The 15,548-nt window shown below is 34.8% G+C and overlaps 1 protein-coding gene and 1 pseudogene across 1 annotated transcript in view; one reads left to right on the top strand and one right to left on the bottom strand.

Annotated features, from left to right (window-relative positions):
• STPG2 (sperm tail PG-rich repeat containing 2) overlaps positions 1 to 15,548 on the bottom strand; it is a 614,041-nt gene that overhangs the window by 116,656 nt on the left and 481,837 nt on the right. The gene's annotated exons all lie outside the window — the stretch shown is intronic.
• LOC107179530 lies at positions 811 to 2,083 on the top strand (annotated as a pseudogene).

Raw genomic sequence — 15,548 nt, 5'->3', positions numbered from 1 at the left:
CCCTTTGATATTTAACAAAATGAAGAAAAATAGTAAAAATAACAAAATTCACCAGCAGGAGCCAAACTATGACAGAGATAAAATGAAAAGCCCAACCCAAAAATGTAGTAGCTAACAAAACACAAGTGATCTTAGTTTAAAAAAAAAAAAAGGTATCATCCCTGCCCCATCTCCCTCCAAAAAAGCAATACTTAGGAAATTATGAGAAAAAATTATGTAAATTCTCAACACTTTCTAATTTTGAGCGAAGCTAACTGGAGTGATTCATCAGCCCTGGGCAAATCAGGATGACTCCAAGAAAGTAAAAATAACTTACATGATACAGGGAAACATCAGTAGAGTGAGAAAGTATCACCAGGATTTTCCATATTCCAGGATATTATACTGAGTTATGTAAAAGATCTAAAAGCTATGGGAGTGCCACAGTTTTAGCTGGCATTAGTGGCCCTGACACAGAATTTAATAAAACAATAAGAAAAAGAACCCAGCTCAGATTCCACAGAGACGCAGCTGAGGCCTAGACCTTTCACTACTTATTCTTGTATTCACTCCTTTAACCACTTTTTAGTGAGAATCTGTGATGTATCTGGCACAGTTCTAGGCAGTGAAAAAATGACAGTAAAAAATCAGACAAAAATATCTTAATATGACAGAGTTTACATTCTAATAGTTAGACACAGCTTTTAAAAACAAACAAAACTCAAATAAGTCTACAGCCTATTAGAATAAGATAAATTGAGTGGAAGAATTAAAGGAGAGAAGAGAGAGAAGATGACAAATAAGTAAAGACTGGAAGAAAGGGGATGAACCATGTACAGGCAAAGGTGAGATTCCAGGCAGTACAGACAGCAGGTGCAAAGGCAAGTGTAAGAAACAGCCAGCTCGAAGTGGTATTTACATGGAGTGAGCTAAGTGGAGATTAGAAGGTGAGATAAAAGGGTAATTGGAGTGGAAGTGGAGGCAGGTACATGGCATAGGGTCTTATACCATTGTATGTATTTTGGTTTCTATATGGAATGAGAAGTGAAGCCACTGAGTGCTTTGAACAGAGGAGAGACTTAATCTAACATATAATTTAATTGGCACATTCTGACCATGGTCCTGAGAATAGACACTAGGAAGAACAAGCGTAGAAGCCAGGAGACCCATTAGGGAATTATATGACTAATTCAGAGAAAAGAGGATGCTAGTGCTAGCAGTAGATTTAAAAAAGAGGTTAAAATTTGGATATATTTGGAAACTAGAGCCAATAGAATTTTCTGACTGATTAGATAAGGATGCGAAAGAGAGGAGTCAAGCCAGAAGTTTGGCTGTGGATATGTAAATTTTGAAATGCCCACTTAGACACCCAAATGGAGATTTGATGATTGGCGCTCAGTGAGAAAAGACCGAAGAATCTTGGCATCAGATAGGACACCCAGCCCAAAAGGAACCTCACCCTCTTTGTCAAATAGCCCTGCTATATTGGTCAGCAGCAGCAAAGGGCTATTTAGGCTAACCATCTAACAGTACCTCCTGCAATTAACCAGTTTACCGAGTCCTTGGACCGCCAAACAGCTACTCAACTGCTTAGGCTGACCCACAAATATAGACTAGAGACAAAGCAAGAGAAGAAGCAGAGATTGTTAGTCCAGGCTGAGAAGAAAGCTGCTGGCAAAGGGACTGTCTCCACTAAGAGGCCTCCTGTCCTTCAAGCTGAGGTTAATACTGTCACCACCTTGGTGGAAAACAAGAAGGCTTAGCTGGTAGTGACTGCACCTGATGTGGATCCCATTAAGCTGGTTGTCTTCCCGCCTGCCCTGTGTCATCAGATGAGAGTTCCCTTGTGCATTACCAAGAGGAAGGCCAGGTTGGGGCATCTAGTCCACAGAAGACCTTCACCACTGTCACCTTCACACAGGTTAACTCAGAAGACAAAGGAGCTCTGGTTAAGCTGGTCGAAACCATCAGGACTAATGACAATGATAGATATGATGAGATCCACCGTCATTGCAGAGGCAACGTTCTGGGTCCAAAGTGGGTGGCTTGCATTGCCAAGTTGGAAAAGGCAAAGGCCAAAGAACTGACCACCAAACTGGGGTAAGTGTATGCTGTTGAATTTTCTGTACATAAAATAATAAAAAGTAGTCCTCTTCCCCCCACAAAAAAAAAAAAAAAAAAAAAAAAGATCCTTACTGGAGGTAAAACATGTGACTTTGCCAACATAAAGATAGTATATAAAGCTGACGTCAAGGTTTTGAGATAAAGAAAACAGGAAGTACAGGAAATTGAAAATCAGAGTCTAAGAGAATTCCAATAAGGGAAATCAGAAGGAACCAAAAAAGGAAATTAAACATATATGGTCAATGAAGCAGGATGGTGTCCCAGATGTTATGCACAGAAGTTTCAAGGAACGGTGTCAGTTGCTAAGTTAAATGCTGCTTGGGATGCCTGGGTGGCTCAGTTTGTTAAGTGTCCAACTTTGGCTCAGGTCACTATCTCATGGATCCTGGGTTTGGGCCCCCCATCAGGCTGTGCGCTGACAGCTCAGAGCCTGGAATCTGTTTTGAATTCTGTGTCTCCCTCTCTCTCTGCCCCTCCCCTGCTTGCCCTCTCCCTCTCTCTCTCTCTCTCCAAAATAAATAATGCTGCTAATAGGTAAGATGAGGACTGAGAATTCACCATTGGATTTAGCCACATTGAAGTTACTGTTGGCCATTCCTGTGCAAATGTGGAGACCGAAAACCAGCTGGGCTCAAGGAAGAATAAGAGAAGAGTTGGGGAAAATGGGTATAGAAACTATGAGAAAGTTTGCAGTAAATGGAGACCAAGACATTTAGCAGTGATCAGAGGAGACAAGGGATTAAGGAAACAGTTTTTTTTTTAATGTGATATATAAGCCTGTCTGTCTGCAGCTGGGATTATCTAGAAGAAAAACTAATGTTGATGATGAGGGGGGTGGGGGAAACTGTTAAAGAGATGTCTTTGAGTGAGAGGAATCCTGATCTAGCACACACTGAAGGAGGAGGCCTTAGGTGGTCCAGGAAACAGTCCAGGAAACTGTCACAAGCACTTCCAAATGTGCAAGTGGAGAAAGTGTGCAGATCATAGTATTTAGCCTTTATATGTAGTAACAGAGAAAATAGTCTTTTGAAAGTCAAAAATGAGTCAAGGACGATTCAGTCACATAAATCAGAGCAAATTTAAGATCTGAACAAAGCTGTCCATTTTAAGATTTTTTAAAAATGGAAAATAATTTGCATACGTAAACTATTTAAACATATTATAATAGGGAAAAAAGAAAAGAAAGAAAAGGTTTGAAGTGGAGAGAAGCAAAAGATAAAACAAACAAAGAATGAAACATCATATGCAAAATAACACAAAGAATTTACATGAAACAGAATCCAAGGACTCAACACCTATTCTCAAGAATATTCGGAGAGATAGAAGAATTTAGAGAAATTAGGAGCTGAAATGGATCACACAGATAATAGGAAAGAAAACAAAATGAGTTGAAACATAAGATTTCACAGCTAAGGACAATAATTGAGAGGCAAAATATTCAAATGGAATGTACAGATTAGAAATAGCAAGAATCAGAATAAACATGATAAAAAGTCAAATAAGTGATAAAAAGAGAATAATGGAGGCAATTATAAGAAATTAAGAGAAAATAGAAACAGATATTAAAGATTCACATTGCGAGATGATGGTAAGTGGGCACACTGACATGATCAAATATGTGAAAATTATTTATCAGAAATCTGGCAAATGGAATAAAAAAACTTAAGAAATATAATACAATCACAGTCTCTGACATGAAGGAAGAAAATAATCTAAAGATATTACACTATAGATCAGAAAGAACTTTAACAGAAGATTAACAAATGACACAGATTCTGGTTAAACTGTTCTGTGTCCATGATAAAGAATTACTTAGATAGAGGCAGAAAATGCAAGTCAATTTCTTCAAGAAGAAAAAAATAAGCTCGCCTCAAATTTCATCAATTAACATTAAATGCCAGAATACAGAGGAACAGTGTCTTCAAATTTCTGATGAGAAAAAAAAAATGTACGAGTGAAGATCAGAAAGTTACCTTTGGATCTAAAGGCAAATGTCAAACATTCACATAAATGAGACAACACATGTTGAGTGCCCATGAGTTCAAGGATGGTTAAAAAATTATTCAGTATTCAAATCCAGATAACCAAAAGATGACTCAAAAACTGAGAATTCAAAAACAGTTTTTTAATGATATGAACGTGGTTAGTAAAGGGATGATGGTAAATATTGAATTCTTTTAGGGAACTAGGAAAACCATCTAGAAAAATTAGGGTTGCAGGAAAGTCTATAATATAAACCCTGAAAAAGTAAACTAGATCTAGCAACAATAAGTGTAAGGAATGGTAAAATGTGTAACTTTAACTTATAGAGCAGGGGGTCACTACATGCAGATTAAATTGAAACACAATTAAAAACATTTCTTTAATGGCTATTTTCTCCCCACTATACAATCGATAGTAGGGACCATGTCTATTTTACTCCCAAGTGTGAACGGCCCCCTCTCCCCTGCCATTGATGCTTAAAGTCTAGATCCAAGAATTCACTGAAGACAGAAAAGTTGTGATAGTTCATTCTATCATTGAATATTCATTTATAGCTGAAATAATTATTTATAAGGAGATGTTCTTATATACTATTTGGTTACCGAGGGGATAATTCAATTATAAAAGGATTATAAATAGTCTATTCTATTGTTTTATTTGTATACATATTTTTTTACTGAAAATGATGTGATTTTTAATTTATAGATAAAAGACTCTCTGAATGATACTCAGAAAGTTTTACAAGTTTAATTTTAAAATAGATTTGAATTCACAACAGGTCTTAACACACAATGATTTCAATAGATCAGTCACGCCAGAGCACAATGTGGATGACAATTACGTGATGACTCCTTAATAGTCCAAGGGGATAAAGACCTTTTTCAAATGTGGGGAAAAATGAATCTTTTTATAGTATTAACCCCTGAAAGCTATTCTCCTTTATTGACTACACTAGTAATGTCAGTTTCATATACTTTTACTTTATAAAGAACTCCCAGAGGAAGAAATTTCTGGAGGTTTTCCCAGATATATACAGCTACGTTTTCTGTTGTGCTTGTAACATCTGCAAGAATGGCACATCCAGATCCAGATTCTTATGATCATGGGGTTTCATAATTGCTTCCTCCATATTCTTTTTGAGGTAGGTCAAATTCATAACCACTCCTGTAACAGTATTAGTCTTTATAATTGTGCCTTTGGCCATTTGGATTGTTGCATTTCCCAAGCAGTTTCAAGTTTTCTTCCTTACTCAGAGATTTGCTGTGGAGCCAGTGGGTGGGTGGCCCCGAAGAAGACCAGGCGGCACAGTGGCTGCCTGCGGCAACCACATGCCCCACCTCCCCCCTCCTCCTGGCCGAGCTCAGGAGCTCAATGCCTTCTACTAGGAAAGAAGTACTACTACATACAGTACGTAGTTTTCAGGATGAGTAATCAGGTCTCTGAAATGTTAGAATGGCTCACACTAGCTCAAAGAACAACTGTTAAATTTTCAGAATTTCCACCAATGACTTGTTTATAATCAGCCATGGTGGAAGTATTTATGCCACAGAAATAGATGCTACAGCAGGAGTTATAAATAATATATTTATCTTATAATTTAGATTTGTTTGCAATGAGGAGACTCCATAATTTTCAGTAATGCTTACTTTCAAAAAATATTCATTTGAAAACATTTTAGAACAGCAAGAAAAGGGGCGCCTGGGTGGCTCAGTCGGTTGAGCGGCTGACTTCCGCTCAGGTCATGATCTCGCGGTCTGTCAGTTCGAGCCCTGGGTCGGGCTCTGTGCTGACAGCTCGGAGCCTGGAGCCTGTTTCGGATTCTGTGTCTCCCTCTCTCTGACCCTCCCCTGTTCATGCTCTGTCTCTCTCTGTCTCAAAAATAAATAAACGTTAAAAAAAATTTTTTAAAAAGAAAGAACAGCAAGAAAAAAGAAAGGATATTTCAAAGTGTACTGCCTACCTAATCATAATTATTGAATATATAATATCCTTGTGTATTTTTATAAGATTTTGGTATGCATGTTTTTGAAAATTAAAATGCAACTTATAATTCTATTTTCCATACCGTACACTGTAATATAAGTATCTCCCATGTTTAGGTATTCAATAAACAACATTTTAATAAACTAATCCATGATATGTAATTATCTTGAATTTATTGAATATTTACATATTTTCAAAATATTCACAATTACACAAAAATTATATGAGGGATGTTTCTGTGCACTTTTCCCTTACTTTCTGGTTACTTTCTTAAATGTATCCTAGAATTTGGATTATATAGGAAAAGAATATTAACTTCTTCAAGACTCTTTAATAAATATAACTAAAACCTATCTACAGCTTATATTCAGTGGATTCTGATTTTTATACCAAAACCATACTTTGGCATTTTTAAAATATAATTTATTGTCAAACTGGCTTCCATACAACACCCAATACTCATCCCAACAAGTGCCCTCCTCAATGCCTATCACCCACTTTCTGCTCTCCCTCACCCCCATCAACCCTCAGTTTGTTCAATGTATTTGAGTCTCTTATGGTTTGCCTCCCTCCCTCTCTGTAACTAATTTTTCTCCTTCCCTTCCCCCATGGTCTTCTGTTACGTTTTTCAAGATCCACATATGAGTGAACACATACGTTATCTGTCTTTTTCTGACTGACTTGTTTCACTTAGCATAATACCTTCCAGTTCCATCCATGTTGCTGCAAATGGCCAGGTATCATTCTTTCTCATACTTCAGCATTTTTAGACCTTGGCAAGTTTATAGAATTTGGGGAGGGGAAAGAATTTGGGGAAAAATGAACATCATTAAAAAATAATGAAAAAAATTTTAAAAGCACCCATGACAATAATGTTTAGCAAACAAAATCTCCTATAGGTTTTAAGTTCTAAGCTATGTTCCATATAACCAATTATTATATCCAGTAGAAAAAATAGTTTCTTTGTTAAACTTTTTAGTCTCTAGGAACTTAAAGTCTGAGTGTTATTTTTATCAACCTATACTGCCATTTGAAAAATAGGAAAACAGCCAACATCATATACAATGCAGCAGATTAGAAATGAAAGGGCTTATATGAAATATCTTAGGGGACTGTTAAAATGAACAGAAAGCAAAACAAAAAAAAAGAAAGAAAAAAGGAAAAAAATGTGTTTGAATTTTTAGCTAGAGAAAAATCCTTTTGCTTTACTAATACAGATATCCCCCAATTTATGATGGGATCATTATGTCCCTACAAACCATCATAAGCTGAAAATATTGTAAGTCAAAAATGCATTTAATACATTTAACCTACCAAACATTATGGCTTAGGCTCGCCTGCTAAAACGTGCTCAGATCACTTACATTAACCTATAGTTTGGCAAAGTCACGTAACACAAAGCCTGTTTTATAATAAAGTGTTGACTATCTCATGTAATTTAGTGACTACTGCACTGAAAATGAAACACATAATGGTTGTATGGTAAAGAATGGTTGTAAGTATATCAGTTATTTACCCTCAGGATTGCGTGGCTGGCTGGGAGCTGTGGCTGCTGCCACTGTCTGGCATCATGAAGCATCCTACCGCATATTACTAGCTTAGGAAATGTCCAAAATCAAAGTAAGAAGTATGGTTTTTACTGAATGCACGTCATTTTCACACTACTATGAAGTCCAAAAATCCTAAGCCCAGCCATCTTAAGTTGGGGACTAGCTGTAGTCAAATGCCAAAAGAAAAACCTATTATGTCCCATGGACTATCCAATGGCAACTGTAATATAATGTGTTTTGCTTTTCACAATTCTGAAAGGAAATTATTGTCACCATGTTAAAACAAGGCAAGTCCAATGTTCATAGGAATTACGCTTGCCCTTTTTTAACAGAGCTAAAAACAAGTCTGAAGCCCAAGCACAAAAGGTCAGTCACAGATGGTAATATATTACAGAGGTATTTCTTCATTTAAGTAATCTGAGTTGGATCTTCAGCCTACAATAGCTAATCAAGTAAGACTATACTAAAGTACCAATCCAACCAGATTTCAAAGCATTTACTCAGGATGGACCCAAAGACATGAAAAGGGCCTAAAACTTTCTTCTTCTTTTTACTTTTGGTTTGTCACTCTTTGCAATATCCTTGGGAGTATTTTAAATGACTCACCTCCCCTCAAGCAGCATTTTTCCTGCTTTTAAAATGATTAATCTCAGGTGCTTTTTGCTCACGATATATCACCCCTACAATGAACAGCATCAGCAAATATGTAATCTTCAAGACACTTAATTTATCTAATTGAGAAAATGAAAATAGAAGTTGAAAATAGTGGAAGAGATAAGTTCTGCGGATAATGGTTACTGAAATGATAGTAGTTAAAAAGAAAGGACAATTACAACAACAACAGCAACAAAAAAAAAAAAATGAAGAAGAGAGTTTCAGGTACAAAGGGGTGTAGGTTGAGAAAACCAGGTTTTACCAGTTACATGCTAAAAAATGAAAAGATCCTGGATTCTCGATGGCATTATTTCAATAACTGTGCATTGAAACTGTGCACTGATATTATTCTAATAATGAGTTATCTGTTATGAATATGCAATTTCAGCAACTAGTCTATAAGAATGGTGCATGTTTTTAATAATCCACCTTACCTTTCTTATTTCTCATTTCTAAATGTAAAAATAACCTGAATACGGTTCAGTTCTACTGTATTGTGCAACTCCAGGGGGCATGCTGTATTTTAACCAAATGGGGCCCCTAAAGTCATGCAATGGGCAGTCCTACCTTAGATATTTATGTTCATTTTGAAGAAGCTTTTTATAGAAAGTTGATTAGCTACTATTTTTATAGATGTTTTCCCCTTACTATCACTGTTAGCAATAATACGCTCTTAAGGCCATATGTTCAACAAAGCAAATAAAATATTTCTTAGCAACTGAAATATATATGTTCTTCTGTATAGAGTGCTCATTCATTCAACAGATTTTTTTTAATCTCTAGTATGTTCCACACAATCAGATTACAAAAATGAATAAGACACTCTCATGGTCTTCAAGAAACATCTTAATTTGAGGCTATCAAACTTCAAATCACATAACTGACTTGCCTTTTCTGATTATATGCTCCCCAAACCATCTTTCAATTTTTGTAATGTAGTTTCTCACATGGCACCTAGGAAGAAAATGTGCTTACTATGAGACTTAAGTACCTGGTCTCCTAGATACCTGTATTTCTTATTATAGATTTATACTGGCATCTTAGTTATAATTAGGTTTCCCATGTAGCTTCCTTTATGTAGTACTTTAAGTAATTATAGGTCTTATTGTAAATTGATATTTGAATTTTATATCTTTCTGCTGAGCTTGGTTAACATGACCCTGTCCATGAATTTTATCTGCCATGGGATGGGCATACTAGAAAATAAAATTTCTGAAATAAAATAGCTTGTGGGTAATGGTAAATTTACTAATGCCACATTTTAAAACCTCTTGGGAGTGGGGACACTGAGTAGCTCAGTTGGTTAGGTGTCCGACTTTGGCTCAGGTCATGATCTCATGGTTTGTGAGTTCAAGCCCCACGATGGGCTGTGTAGTGACAGCTCAGAACCTGGAGCCTGCTTCGGATTCTGTGTGTGTGTCTCTCTCTGTCCCTCCCCCACTCATGCTCTCAAAATAAATAAACAGTCTCTCAAAAATAAATAAACAGTAAAAGAAAAATTAAAAAAAATAAAGTGCAAAAAATAAAAATAAGGAGGTAAGATAAAAAAGTAGAAATGACAAAATTAATGGACAGATTTCAAGGCAGGAGGCATTAAATTAAAAATTATACTTCATTTTTATAAAATATTAAGTCAACAAAAATAAAATATACTAAAGTAGAGTGGCCTAACAATAGTGTTTCAAAATATATGCAGCAGGAAAAAAAAAAGTTAGAAATGCAAGAAGAAATGTAAGAGTCTGCTTTCATTAATTGGAGATCACATTATCTCCCCAAACTGGGCAGAAATTAAAATACATTTGGAAAGAAATTGATGGTATCAGTTAAGAAAGTTAATTAGCATATAGTCTTTGTACATTAAGAGATAGTGAAAGGAAATTTTGACTAAATCGAATGGACTATCACAATAAATTAATATAATCGATGGCTTCCTTATATTGTTAACATACATATACACTCACAGCAGGGCCTTGGGACTGGGGAGAGGAGAAGGGAGATGATTATCTAGAAAAGAAAGGGAGGAGAAGATTGAAAAGTAGGGATGGAGATAGAAAAAAATAAGCTTTATCTTTAACAAACAGGGAAAAAATACATTATTTATAGACAACCTCTGAAAATTCATTAAAGTTAACAATACGTTAGGAAATACACATAAAAATCCAGATAATTTGTAAATAAAATGGAGCAATCATGTAGGCCATATGTTTAACTGTATTGAAAGAAGTTTATGAATTAACAACCAAAATGAGTGATGTGATCATGAGACACTATGAAACACCAGAAGAAAACTTTAAGAACAGACAAGAATAAAATATTTGTAAATGCATAACAAGAAAATAGGTAATATCAAAAATATACACATAATGGCTTTGAGTCAACTGGAAAAAAATTACACATTGGAAAATTGGGAAAAGTATATAAAGGGCATTTTTTTGCTTGTTTTATTTTTTATTGAAATTCCAGTTAGTCAATATAAAGTGTTATATTAATTTCAGGAGAATTCAGTGATTCATCACTTACATATAACACCTGGTGCTCATCACAAATGCCCTCCTTAATTCCCATCACCTATTTATCCCACACCCCCCCTCCCCTGCAGCAACCTTCAGTTTGTTGTCTATAGTTAAGAGTTTGCTTTACGGTTGCCTCTTTCTTTCCTCTGCATGTTCATTTGTTTTGTTTCTCAAATTCCGCATATGAATGAAATCATATGATATTTGTCTTTCTTTGACTGACTTATTTTGCTTGGCATAATAGTCTCTAGCTCCATCCATGTCCTTGCAAATAGCAAGAGTTCATTCTTTTTTTTATGGCTGAGTAATTTTCTTTTGTGTATATATATATATACACATATACACATACATATATACATACATATATATACATACATATACATATATACATATATATACATACACATATATATACACAAAAGAAAATTACTCAGCCATAAATATATATATATACATATACATGTATATGTATATGTATGTATATGTATATGTATATGTATATGTATATGTATATATCACCACTTCTTTACCTATTCATCTGTGAATGGACATCTGGTCTCTTTCCACAATTTGTCTATTGTTGATGATGATGCTATAAACATCAGAATGCATGTGCCCCTTCAAATCATTGTTTGTATCCTTTGGATAAATACCTACCAGTGCAATTGCTGGGTTGTAGGGTAGTTTTATTTTTAACTTTTTGAGGAACCTCCATTCTATTTTCCAGAGGGGCTGCACCAGCTTGCATTGCCAACAATAGTGTAAGAGGGTTCCCCTTTTTCCGCACTCTCACCAACATCTGTTGTTTCCTGAGTTGTTAATTTCAGCTATTCTGACAGGTGTGAGGTGGTATATCATTGTAGTTTAGATTTGCATTTCCTTGATGATGAGTGATGTTGATCATCTTTTCATGTATCTGTTAGCCATCTGTAAATCTTCTTTGAAAAATGTCTGTTCATGTCTTCCACCCACTTTTTAACTGGGTTATTTGGTTTGGGGATTCTTTATAGATTTTAGAAACTAACTCTTTGTCAGATATGTCATTTGCAGATATCTTCTCTCATTGTGAAGGCTGCCTTTTAGTTTTGTTGATTGTTTCCTTCCTGTGTAGAAACTTTTTATCCTAAAGAAGCCCCAAGAGTTCATTTTTGCTTTTGTTTCCTGTGACTCCAGAGATGTATCCAGTAAGAAGTTGCTACAGCTGATGTCAAAGAGGTTGGTGCCTGTGTTCTCCTCCAGGATTTTGATGGTTTCCTGTCTCACATTTAGGTCTTTCACCGATTTTTGTGGATGGTATAAGAAAGTGGCCCAGTTTCATTCTTTTGCATGTTGCTATCCAGTTTTCCCAATACCATTTGTTGAAGAGACTATATATTTTTTCCATTGGATATTCTTCCTTAGTTTACCATGTATATAGCTTTGGGTCCATTTCTAGATTTTCTATTCTGTTCCATTGATCTATGTGTCTGTTTTTGTGCCAGTACCATTCTGTCTTATCACTATAACTTAAAGTCCAGAATTGTGATCTCTCTGCTTTGCTTTTCTTTTTCAAGATTTCTTTGGCTATTTGGGGTCCTTTGTGGTTTTGTACAATTTTTAGAATTGTTTCTTCTAGCTCTATTTAAAATGCTGGTGATATTTTGGTAGGGATAGCATTAAATGTGTAGGTTGCTTTAGGTAGTATAGACATTTTAACAATATTTGTTCTTCCAATCTGTGAGCATGGGATGTCTTTCCATTTCTTTGTGTCATCTTCAATTTCTTTCATCAGTATTCTATAGTTTTTAGAGAACAGATCTTTTAGCTCTTTGGTTAGGTTTATTCCTGGGTATCTTAGGTTTTTTGGTGCAATTATAAATGGGATTGATTCCTTGATTTCTCTTTCTGCCTCTTCATTATTAGTATATAGAAATGCAACAGATTTCTGTATGTTGATTTTGTATCCTGTGACTTTATTGAATTCGTGTATCAGTCCTAGGAATTTTTTGGTGGAGTCTTTCAGGTCTTCTACATAGAGTATCATGTCACCTGTAAATAGTGAACGTTTGACTTTTTCCTTTCCGATTTGGTTGCCTTTTATTTCTTTTGGTTGTCTGATTGCTGAGGTTAGGACTTCCAGTGCCATGTTGAACAACATTGGTGAGAGTGGACATCCTTGTCTTGCTCCCGATTGTACAGGGAAAGATCTGTTTTTCCCCATTGAGGGTAATATTAGCTGTGGGTCTTTCATATACAGTCTTTATAATGTTGATGTATGTTCCCTCTATCCCTACTTTGTTATGGGTTTTTATCAAGAAAGGATGCTGTATTTTGTCAAACACTTTTTCTGAATCTATTGAGAGGATCATATGATTCTTATCCTTTCTTTTACTAATGTGGTTTTATAAAAAGCATTCTTGAAAAAAGAAATACAAATGACTAACAGACATGCAAATAGATACTCAACTTCACTAGTAATTATGGAAATACTAAACAAAAAATTTTTAAAAGGTACCATATTTTTTTCATATTTTGAAATCCTCAATAGATTGATACTTCATAGTGATTGGATGTGGCAAAACTTGTAAAATACTAAACCATTTACAGAAAATAATTTGGTTGTATCTAACAAAACCTGCAAATATGCATATCTAACCCAGTAATGCCATTTCTAGTTATCTTATAAACACAATATTCATGGTTCACAAAGCATCATTTATAATTGTACACACACACACACACACACACACACACACACACACATCTATACATCTAACCTATACATCTAATAATAGGCTAATGACTAAATTCACTACACTATAATTATACTATTCTATAAATAAACCAGAATAAGGAAGTTATTTATCTACCAGTATATCTATCCAGATTTAGTCATAAAAAGAATCCTAAAAATATTAAGCAAAGAAAGCATGTTCCTAAAACATATCAAATATGGTATTTCTTTTAAACTAACTACACATATTTCTGTTTTCTGCCAGGATGGAATGGCATATAGCTCATCAAAACTTCCACAGAAAACAACCAAGAAAGGCAGATAATTTAATAAAGAGCTGCTGAGGCACCAAAGTAAGTCTTGATGACACAATATACTAAGACAAAGAAGTCAAATGAAGTGACACCAACTTTCTCCTCACTTCTTTTTCCTTTCAAAGCATTTGCTCATTCTTAGTGCAAAGAGGCTTAGAAGCCAGGCAGCAGAGAGCTGCTAAGAGGCCAGGAGCCAAAAGAGCTGAAGAAAAAATAGAAGGTGGGGCTAGAAAGGTAGCCAGTGCTTGAAGAGCCAAAATTCCTGAAAGAACAGAGGCACAGAAGTTTACCCCAATGTTTGACAGTTTTGTTCTGTGGCAATTAATAAATTTGAAAGCTGTTGAGAAAAGTGAATTCTGAGCTAAACAGAAAGGCGCTGTAACCCAGAGAAGGGTTTTAGCTGTTTCAAATTCTAAGGTCGAGCAAGATTTCAGGATCAGCAAGAGAAGGAGACTTAGAAAAGACTTGTTCTCAATTAAATTCTGTGGAAATGTAAGAGTGAGTGTGGACCAAATATAGCCTTATATTTACAAAGATTGCAAACTTACCTCAAGACAGCTTAGTCACTGATCTGGTTGAGGTAATCTGCCCTACTTTACTGACTGAATTAAGATAGAGTGAGTTTTCTCTGGAGAAAGGACATTTTTATCCAGAGACTCTACAAACTTTTATGTGCAAATCTGGCATTAATCAAAAGTTACTAGGTAGGTCAAGAAGTGGGATCAATAGAAAAAAAGATACAATAAAGACAGACTTGCAGCTGATCAGGACATGGAGGTTATCAGACAGAAACTTTGAAATAAAGATGCTGCATATGTTCAATAAAAAAATGACAAGATGGAGAATTTTAGCAGAAAAATAGAAACTATAAAATAGGCAGAATATTTTTAAGTAATTCATGGGTCAAAAAAATCACAATGCGTATTAGATAACACTTTAAATTGAATAATAAAAATACAACATATCAATAAAAGATTAACTCAGTATTATTGTGTTATTCTAAATAGTTCAGTTTCCCATTTTATTAACTTCTATTTTTCATTTATCAAGTATTTATATTCTAAATATTTTAAAAATTAATATCATATTTTATAGCCTATTAATAAATTATTTACTTCAGATAATATTGGGTTTACAAGAAAGTAAGAAGATTTACAGAAAGTCCTTCTGATATATTTGCAATATCGTATTATTACTCACAACCCCTTCTGATTAGCTGTCTTTTCCTAAATAACCAGTGAGGAGTTTTGTTATTTAAATTAACAAAGGGTTTTAGTAGAAAAAAGTTCAGTAAGTATAATTTGACTACATGAAGGATATGAAGCTAAAAGAAATCCACCAATTAATTCCAATTCATGAGAAAATTTTAAGAAGCTTCAGATGCAAATTTACATAATACAGAAGTTTCCATTTATGTTTTAAGAAGAAACTTTATTCCTCTTTATGAGCTTTAGACATCCAATCCATAAAAATTAGAATTGATGCACTAAATTTTAATTAGTTTCCAAAAAATCTGAGAAGAAATTGTAATAGTGTCCTTCCTTAAAATAAACTGTAACAGTGAAGTTTCATTAGCATGTTGTTAAGGGAATCATAGAGAGTTTCCAAATGAGAAAGAAAAGTGTGATAAAGAATAACTTAATGAGGATTTGTGTCATACAATATGAAAAAACAAAACACTAAAAACAAAGCCTTATTTAAGTGTTAACACTAGAAAGTTCTCATACTATTTGAT

Source organism: Panthera tigris, chromosome B1 (genome assembly GCF_018350195.1).
Source record: "Panthera tigris isolate Pti1 chromosome B1, P.tigris_Pti1_mat1.1, whole genome shotgun sequence".
Classification (NCBI taxonomy): Eukaryota; Metazoa; Chordata; class Mammalia; order Carnivora; family Felidae; genus Panthera; species Panthera tigris.
This window is presented reverse-complemented; position numbering and strand designations above follow the sequence as displayed.